The sequence below is a fragment of the Crocodylus porosus genome, unplaced genomic scaffold (assembly GCF_001723895.1).
Source record: "Crocodylus porosus isolate Cpor-Errol unplaced genomic scaffold, CroPor_comp1, whole genome shotgun sequence".
NCBI lineage: Eukaryota > Metazoa > Chordata > Crocodylia > Crocodylidae > Crocodylus > Crocodylus porosus.
This window is the reverse complement of record NW_017728943.1, coordinates 29,056,949-29,066,129: the sequence shown is the minus strand read 5'-3', so window position 1 is coordinate 29,066,129 and position 9,181 is coordinate 29,056,949.

Here is a 9,181-nt window from a genome sequence, read left to right as displayed (position 1 = left end):
GATAAAAATGGCCAGCCAGAGAAATGCCAGGAAAGATGTTTCTGGAGGCGTCTGGAGACCCATGAAGAATTGAAACAATGCTGATGGGGGGGTAGAGGGCATGCTGGCTTCGAGGTATTATAACAGGGGCAGGCAATTATTTCGGAAAGAGGGCTGTTTACTGAGTTTTGGCAAGCCATTGAGGGCTGCATGACGGGCAGCCAAGGGCCGATAAATATTAATTTTCTAAATTTTTTTAGGAGCCCCGCAGGCCGGATAGAATGGTCTGGTGAGCCGCATCTGGCCCACAGGCCACATTTTGCCCAACCCTGTATTATAAGGACTGTCTGTAAGGTGACCAGGGCCTTTGGATCCAGGTTTTTGAGGTAAAAGACCCCCAGCAACCAGGGCTGGCAGAATCAGCATGAAAGCTAATTTCTGATAATATCTGTAAGCTTTTCAGGAGGACTAGGGTAGACCCAGATGAGAGGTTAAGAAAGTTTACCTTTTTTTATTCTGACTTCAAACCCACAGTCAGTGTTATATAATTCTTTCCTCCTATATAATAAATCCTTTTATTGTCTTGCCTCCTTACTGATTGCCTGTGGCAGTGATAGTCCAGGCTAGCCCATTCTATGCGGAGGGGACCTTAAAACTTTTCCACACCCAAAAATGGATGCCACCTTGAGCTGGCAGAGATTCCTCTGTTACATCTGTGAGGCCCATTCTGGGGTAAGTGAAGTTGAAGCTTGTGGGGATAAGCAGTTATCCCAGAGGAAGCCTTGGTCTGTTCCTTGGGACAAGCAGAAAGACAATAGGAAGAAACTCAGGGGCCCTGAAGGCACTGGATAGATGAATTTGTGACACCTGCCTGAGTGTCACTGTGACCCCCTTCCTCTCACTGACCTGTTGCTCTTTCTGCTTCCTATCTGCCACTGTGTTGCTATCCCACCCCCAGTTGGCTGCATGCCACACACACAAGCTACCCATGCTACTTCTGGCACACAGGCCACAGCTTGGCCAGCCCTACTTTAGCACGTGATCAAATAGCTGTGTAACCAGATAAGAAGAGCATGATGCCTGGCAGAAACCAGTACCAAGAACAAATTAAGGGGCTGAAGGTCTGGTGTAACAGAGCACAGGACAAGAGAAGTCCAGCTAAGAAAATATGCCCTTCCTAGGATGAACCAGACCAAACCCTCACAACTCACATCTTACAAATCAGTAGTACTTATGGGCAATAGAGGGCCTCCAAGCATTGCATTTGTGAGGAAAAGGAAAGAGGGCACCAGTAGGAAGAGAAGCCCAACAGAGATGCCAAACACGGCCACATTCCTTAGAATCTGATGACAGAAGCTGAGCAGCCTCCTTCCCCTTGCCTCTACCCTAACAAATATGCAGTTTACGTTAAACATACCAACAGGGGCTGAATTTTCAGGCTTGAAACTATAGGAAGAGGTTTGTGGGTCCTTACAACCACGAGTATCAAGAAAAGTCAATATAGACTCGCAGGAGAGTGAAACTTGCTTCTCCCCAGTTCCACTTTTTTGCTATCCTTTCACCTCACCAAAACAAAGATCTGCAAAGGTCCCTCCTCTTTTAGCTTACCAAGTAGTTCTCAAGGGCCACAGCTTCCCTGAGGACCCAGAACTTTGTTTGAGGGTAAAAACACATCAAATCAGTGCAAGACACTGCTTCTGTGAACGGGACCAAAAATGTTCAAGACTTACATAATAGCCGTAACGTAAACAGATACAAGAGGTTTTTTATTGCAAGAAATAACTGGGTACTCATGCCAAATTATTTACATTAATTTGCATCTAACAGCCTTACACAGCAGACTGTAGAATCACATTTCTCAGTAGCTTGTGTACACCCACAGTCACATTTCATTCCATCTTATCATTTAATGCATGAAAAACATTCATAGGTATCTTTTGCTATCCAACTAGGGCATAAATGACAAAGGGCATGAGACCAGAGTTAAATAGTTACACTGCCAATTCTTCAACGTCAGAAAGGTAGCTGAAGTTCTCTACATGCAGCAGAAGCACCAAACTTCAAGAGTTGTCTGGGGAAAAAAAAAATCTCTCCTACAAGAGTCCCTCTATTCCCTTGCAGTCAGATTCTGGGGCAATACACAATTCCCTCTACCATCAGAAAATGTTGCACCCTTTTGTGGATATAATGTTCTGCTGTCAGCTGTAGAAACAGCTGTACTTAAAATTGATTAGCTTGTCCACTTTGCCATCTTAAAAACTACTTTTCTTTCCCTGGATGGGGCCCCTCCAAAGAGAGGTTTAAAAAGACCTATTTAACTTCAACAGTAACATTTGTCCAGTTTTAGCAAATCACCTCTTGTCTCAACTTTGATCTTCCCATTATGGTAATAATCTTTCACTTCCACCCACTAGTATTCTGTAGGAATTGTGTGTGAATTATAACAATACAATTCAACTATGTCTACGCTAAAAAAAAAGATTTGCAAGAAGACGCCAGAATATAAAAAGGAATTAAAACGATTGCCTTTATTGGTCTCCTTAGTATTTCATGGGATAGAAGGGCTATTGTTATGGTTAGCCATTCCTTCCTTCTCATTTTTCGTTCCAGTGGCTGCTCCAGTGGTATACGTGTCCCAGAGTAGATCTGTGGGCAAAGTGGCCAGACCCAAGGTATGGAAAGAATTCTGAACAAAGAAAGAAAAAGCAGGGAAGATGCACGCAGAGATGTGAATATTGAGTCTGAATGACTGTAAATCTCAAGCAGCAAAAAAAAAAGAAAGACAGACAAGGCAGGTTCAGGCAAGGGAAATGGAAGCCATGGAGGACATAGAAACTGGAATGGGAAATCTAAAGTTAAACAAGGAAATCCTTAATGATCATCCCAGTGATCAGGGGAAAAGGACTGTTGCTTTGTCACCTCAGGCCTGTGACCCCAATCCACAGTTTAAATCATACTGAATTCCTTCATTTGGGCTGCTCTGTATTTTTCTCATCCCTCGTGCCATTCTGCTGATCACAGGATCATGGAAAAGAAAATTGGAACTCAAATAAGACTTTTGATTAACTCTTAAAGTCACTTCTCTCCTTTGCATTTTTTTCCTGGTCAAGCACCTGCCTAGGCTTGGTAGCCTGCAATCCCTTTTTAATGTTAAATAAGGACATTTCTGGGAAAGGAAGCCTATTAGCAACTGGAAGAGGAAAAAATCAAACAGCCTGTTCTTTGATCTTCATTCCACATCAGGTCCTCACCAGAACTAAAATAACATGACTGCTGAAGCTGGGCATATAGTCTCCTTCAGCTGGTATACTGCTAAATCAGTTCCTGGTACAAAACACTATTGACTCCTTGGTGCTGGATTATACTACTGTTTATATTATATATAATACAATCTCTAAATAGATAACAGTAATACAAACAATGAATGTAATCCCACAGCCAAAGGCACAAGTGAAAATATTTCACAGCAGCACCACTTCTATCAATATGTCAGCTCAAAAGGAAACACACTAGGTGCCCAGTGTCCAGAGTGACCGTCCTTGCACATAACATATACAGGTTATGTTACAATTAAAAATCTTTCTCCTGCTCTAGTGTTGCAACATTAGGTGTCAGCTCACCACAGCTCACAATACCAAAATTATTCCATTTCATGGTCCTGACCCAAAACCTCTACTTCATGGAGCTGACTTCTTTACAAGTTGGGGGAGAGGTGCATGACTACCGTAACTAAACTCCATCTGATGCTGGTTTCAAATCTCAGACACTTCACACAAAGACCAAATGACAGAACATACTCAACTATCATGCCAGGGCCATCTCAGCTATCTAGCAAGTGTGTTTCTAAAGCTCTTGAACTCTTATTGGGCAAGAAGCCAGAGCTAAGCAGTCATCCTGGCCTCCATTTTAAGAAAACATCAAGAAAAATAGCATAAAACTCTTCTCCTTAGGGTCTCTACACCTGGTTATCAACATTGTATGAGAATGCCTCCTATGTAAAACAGAGTATCAAATGCTAAATAGTTTTAAAAACCCAGCTGTACATTTTAAGCGCATACTATACTGCTTCTATCGAAATTATGATTTTGGCACAGTCCATTTTTTCAGAAAAGCAACAGGAAAAGTAAAAGAATGAGTGTGCTTGATGCTGTGAATGCAGAGTCCATTTTTTCAGAAAAGCAACAGGAAAAGCAAAAGAATGAGAGTGCTTGATACTACGAATGCTGCTCTAGTTAACAGAATAAAAGTTTTATCAGAAAGGATGCAGAAGTCCCTAGATGAAGCCATATCTTGGACTCATCTCATCTCCTTGAGGTTGTTCCATAAGAAAATGCCATCAGCTGAGACTGCTCCATCCCCACTCTGTTTGCTCTAGGCTTTAAGTCTGCACTGTCCCAGACGACTGCAACTGTCCCTATGTCTTGCAGATGATGAAGTAGTCACTGACATAGCAGGGACATAGTCCATTGCTTGTTTGAAGATTAGGAGCAAAGCCATCAACTGGCAGTGGAAGATGGCAATGGCATGGAGGCTGTGAATGGATCCAAAAAACAGCCTTGCTCATGGAGAGGGCCAGCAGCTACACCTCATGCAAGCTGGAAACTGTGAGCTGTCTTTCACATGCAGCTTCAGGTTCAACAAATTACCATAACCCAGTGTTAAAGTGACAAATGTATGGGATGCCTATAGCGCTCAACCCCAGAGAAGGCGTGGAATTTCTAGCACCTTGAAAGTAGAAAAAGGATTTAGTCACAGACAAAACCTGGTCACTGAAGATTTGTAATGGGCCAAACTGGATCCCACACCTTCCTGTCATTTTGAATGAGGGTTGTACGCTCCAGCGGATAGGAGGGATAGCACCCAGGATAATTCTTCAAAGTGTTACCCTCTTCAAACTAGAATTAATTTGATCTGTCTGGGCTGAGCATCAGCGATCTCATCTCCAGCCAGAAGTTAATCTCCTGTAGGTACTGGGACATTTTACTCAGAGTGGTTGCATCACTAGAGGATAAGATGTGTTTCTAGATCTCAATCATATAATGTTGACAGCACAGCAGCTCACTCTCTCTCATCTTGTGGATATTGAAAGTGGAGTCCCTGAGGCCCTACAGTTTAGGGGCCTCAGGGGAAGAGGATCAGTTCCCCATCAACATTCAGAGTTCTGATGGGAAGGAAGGACTCGTGCCCTTGAAGTGCTGCATCATCAACTCCTGTTACTACACACAGGTAGGCTAGCAGTATCTTGCAGAAAGATCTGGTAATAGAAGCCCAGAAATATAGTCTGTATTTAGGGCTATAAGAAGGATTGTGTTCATGCTTTTCACTCAACTGAAGCCTTATTCTGAAGTATGCTGGAAGTTAAGACATGCTGTTGAAGCTTGCTATTTACTATTTTCTTTAATTATTCTGTCGAGGAATGAGAACAACAAAATTTGAGGGAGGATGTCACCAGGGAATGTGAACTCTACTCTTCTTGCATAATGGCAGAGGCCTCTTCTAACATCTTTCTGAAGTCTCTCAGGAGCCAAAAGTCAGGAAGTTTTGCCAAGGAGAGACAGACAGACTCCTGTAGGTTTGTTATGCCATGTACAAGAGTAAATCTATAACCAAAACAGGTTTGCTGTTCATTAGCCCCTTTGGAACATAAATCAGTTCAATAGATCATTTATCTTGGCCTTGTAGGCCAAGACCACAAAGCAAAATATGGTCAAAAGCAACCCCTCCCCTCCTGCTAACAGCAAAACTGAAGAAGGGTTCCTCTTACAAAATTACATTGGCTAAAATGTATCTATGCCATGTAACTCTTTTTGATGTGAAGAGAAATGATCACAAATATCAAAGGTGAAAAAAAACCCTACATAGAACCATCAAAACATTTTTGAACAGTAAACAGTGTAGTCCATAAACTTCCCCCATTCCAGTCAGTTTTTGTGGTCAAAGAGCTAAAGCATGCCATTCAAGATGAATGAGTACTATCACATACCTTGTAAAACAAGTGGCTGAGCACAAGCTATCAATATTACAATATTTATGGTGGCATGATGCATATATTTCTTAAATATTGTAACTTTGATGTAGATTAAGCATATCACCTGTGCTGTTTTTCTGGTAGTAACTCCTACAAAACTTGCCCAATCAACCAGTTTGCAGTCCTGTGGTTTTATGAAATGGAAAAATTCAATTCTACAATTCAAAGAATAATAGAGATGTTTAAAAATATGGAGGAAGTTATAACCTTCTCTAAAAAGTTATAACCTTCTCTAAAAGGATGGAGATGCTGTTTTCCTTAGACAGACACTTCTGCATTAGAGGTCTGATTTCATTTTTGGAAGTGTGATATGTACTTTTTTCTCCCTGAAAAATGACTTCACTAAATTTAGCCCTAAGGATGAAATACTAAAACCAAGATGATCAGATATTTGTTTTTTCTGCAAATGATGAATAAGAATTAAATAAAATCTAGACGATGAAAATGACAAAAAAAAAGAAACTAATCATGAAGTTACAGGAGCAGAATACAAAATATGGGAAATTAATGGGAAAGGGAAATAATGAAACAAAATGAGTAATCACAAGAAAAACTGAAATACTATGCACAGACAACTCTTATAAGTGTCATAAAAATCTGACTGTACACTAAAGTCATCATTTCTCCCAAAAGCACAATCAAATACTGGAGTTACATTAAACAAGGGACAGTTTAAGTATTCCTATTATAAGTAAAATGCAAATGGATCTGAGACTCCACATAAACCTCCAGCTTCATTTCCACTGCCAGAAAACATTGGAAAAAATGGCCAAAGTCATAAGACAGTAATGGACAGTAAGTCAAAAAACAGTTGACTATTTTTAAGAAAAGTATGAAATAGAAAGGAACAGCCAGTGCCTTGATTTTGGGCAATATCACAATGACACACAGCTGGCAAGTGGGTACATCATGCACTTGTAAATGGTGCTGCCACAGAATGTCTCCCTTTTTCTTCAGCTTCCTCTCTTTTTCCTCTAGGTTCTTTCAGCCCAGCTCCCCAAAAGGCCAGAAAAACATAGTTTACAGCATATGCGGTATATAAATTCATGGCATAGCAAATTCTGTTTTAATACAAAGCTCTTGTGCGTGGGTATGCTTCTATAAAATAAAAGGCATTGTTACTCTGCCAGGTATGAATCCATATCCTATGATGAAACCAGGACTTAAAATTCTGTTTTGACAGGTACTTGTACAGTTATTTTTCCACCAGAGACTTGATTTTTAAATGAATGCTAGGTGTTTAGTGATATCATCAAAAGATGAATCAAAAATGACATTTGGAGGGAGAGTGAATTAACAGTTGTGAAAAAAGTTCCCTGCTTGAAATGCCTACTATTATATATTAGCCAGTTATTTCATCCCCTCCTCTAATTAGACAGTCACAGCTAAAAATCACATTGTATATGGCAATTAATCTTGCCTGTGATGTGCTATTTTGGAATTTATTTTAATTACATGATTAAATTATAACTGAATACACTGAATAAAAGTGAGTTTCCAATTAAAATTTATAAGCTTTCTCTGTATGATGTAAAAATGCCCTGTACAATAGCCATTCTAGGTTATAAAGGCCTACTGAAGAGTTCTTGACCAGGTAAGGCTAGAAATCTAATAAATGTTATACCTTTAGAAGTTAATTTAAACGAAGTCTCTTCGAACAATAATACTCCTTTTCTCTATAAGCACTTAAACTATGCAAATAAACTACGCACTAAGAGAAGTGGATGCGCGTACGGAGACTATGTTCTAACCTCCTCTGTATAATTAGAGGATTTGGGTTTCTTCCATGCAATTGACAGTAGCTCATATTATTAATCACAAAGTCCCATTATTGCACGGTATCAGACTGAAGTTCGGAGAGTACTAAACAATATTATGCTATTAAAACAGGCCGTACACCTGATTTACTAATGATTTCTGTTCTAGGAGAACATGCCGTACACCTAATTTACTAAATTATTTCTATTCTGGGAGACTTTATTTTCCTTTTGATTAGCCATAGCTGTGTGTCTTGGAGCTGTATCCTACACCTCTGCATGCAGCAGAAAACTACTGCTGACATAAAGGTTGTTTCCTGCAACTTTCTTGGGTTTTTTTCTCTTTCTGAAAAAGAACTACATCCCTGAAACATCCTTCCATCTCACTTTTACACACTGACAGCATATCCTTGCTTTTAGAAGGGCAATATTTGTGTTTTTATTTGCAGAGGTAAAACAAAATCACTAGAGTTAGAGAACAATAACCAGCAAGGATAAACAGGATTAAGTAACAGGTGTTGGACTACACATAATTCTAAGTCAGGCACAGATTATGCCCAGTACTGCTGGCAAAATGGCAACCTCCGTCAACACCTTGGCACAATTAAAAGTTATATTCCATGTAAATTAAACTGACATGCACAGGCACGCACGCACACACCTGCACTCAATGCAGCAGCCCTGTTTGTATGAAGGAGCCCAGAAAGGTCTCCCAAGGTAGGCTTTCCATTGTTCAAAACAAAAGAAAAAACTAAAAAGTTATGTGAGCTAACGAGATGCATCAGTGGCACACTCTGCACTGCATGGACACAATCCGAATACGGGTTAAAAGCTACAGACATCCTGCTCAGCTGGCAAGAGAGAGATGAGATGAGAGAGAGAAAAAGACTTTGCTGAACGTAGCTTTAATGATGAAATATTAGAACTAAGATGATCAGAATTAGTCTTTATACATACGCACGCACATTGTATACACACGTGCACACAATACCTGCACACGCACATACACATATGCACACATGCGCACAATATATACACACCCGCACAGTGTATGCATATGCACAATGCATGCACACACACACACAATACAAACACACACACAATATATGCACAGGCACAACGTATGCAAACACGCACACACCATGTACTCACAAGTACAATATACAAACACACGAGGTATGCAAATATGCAAATACAATGCATGCGCGCACATAGATTTATACACGCACGCACGCACGAGTGCATGAGTGTGCCCGCGCCGGTGTGCGCATACACACTCCTGTGCATGCGCACGTGTGCACAGATGCGCGCGCACACAGGCAGGTACACACGCGTGTGTGCAGATATACGCACGCAGGCATACGTGTATACACACGCGCGCGAGCGCGGCTGTGCGTGCCTGCGCCTCTGTGCCCGC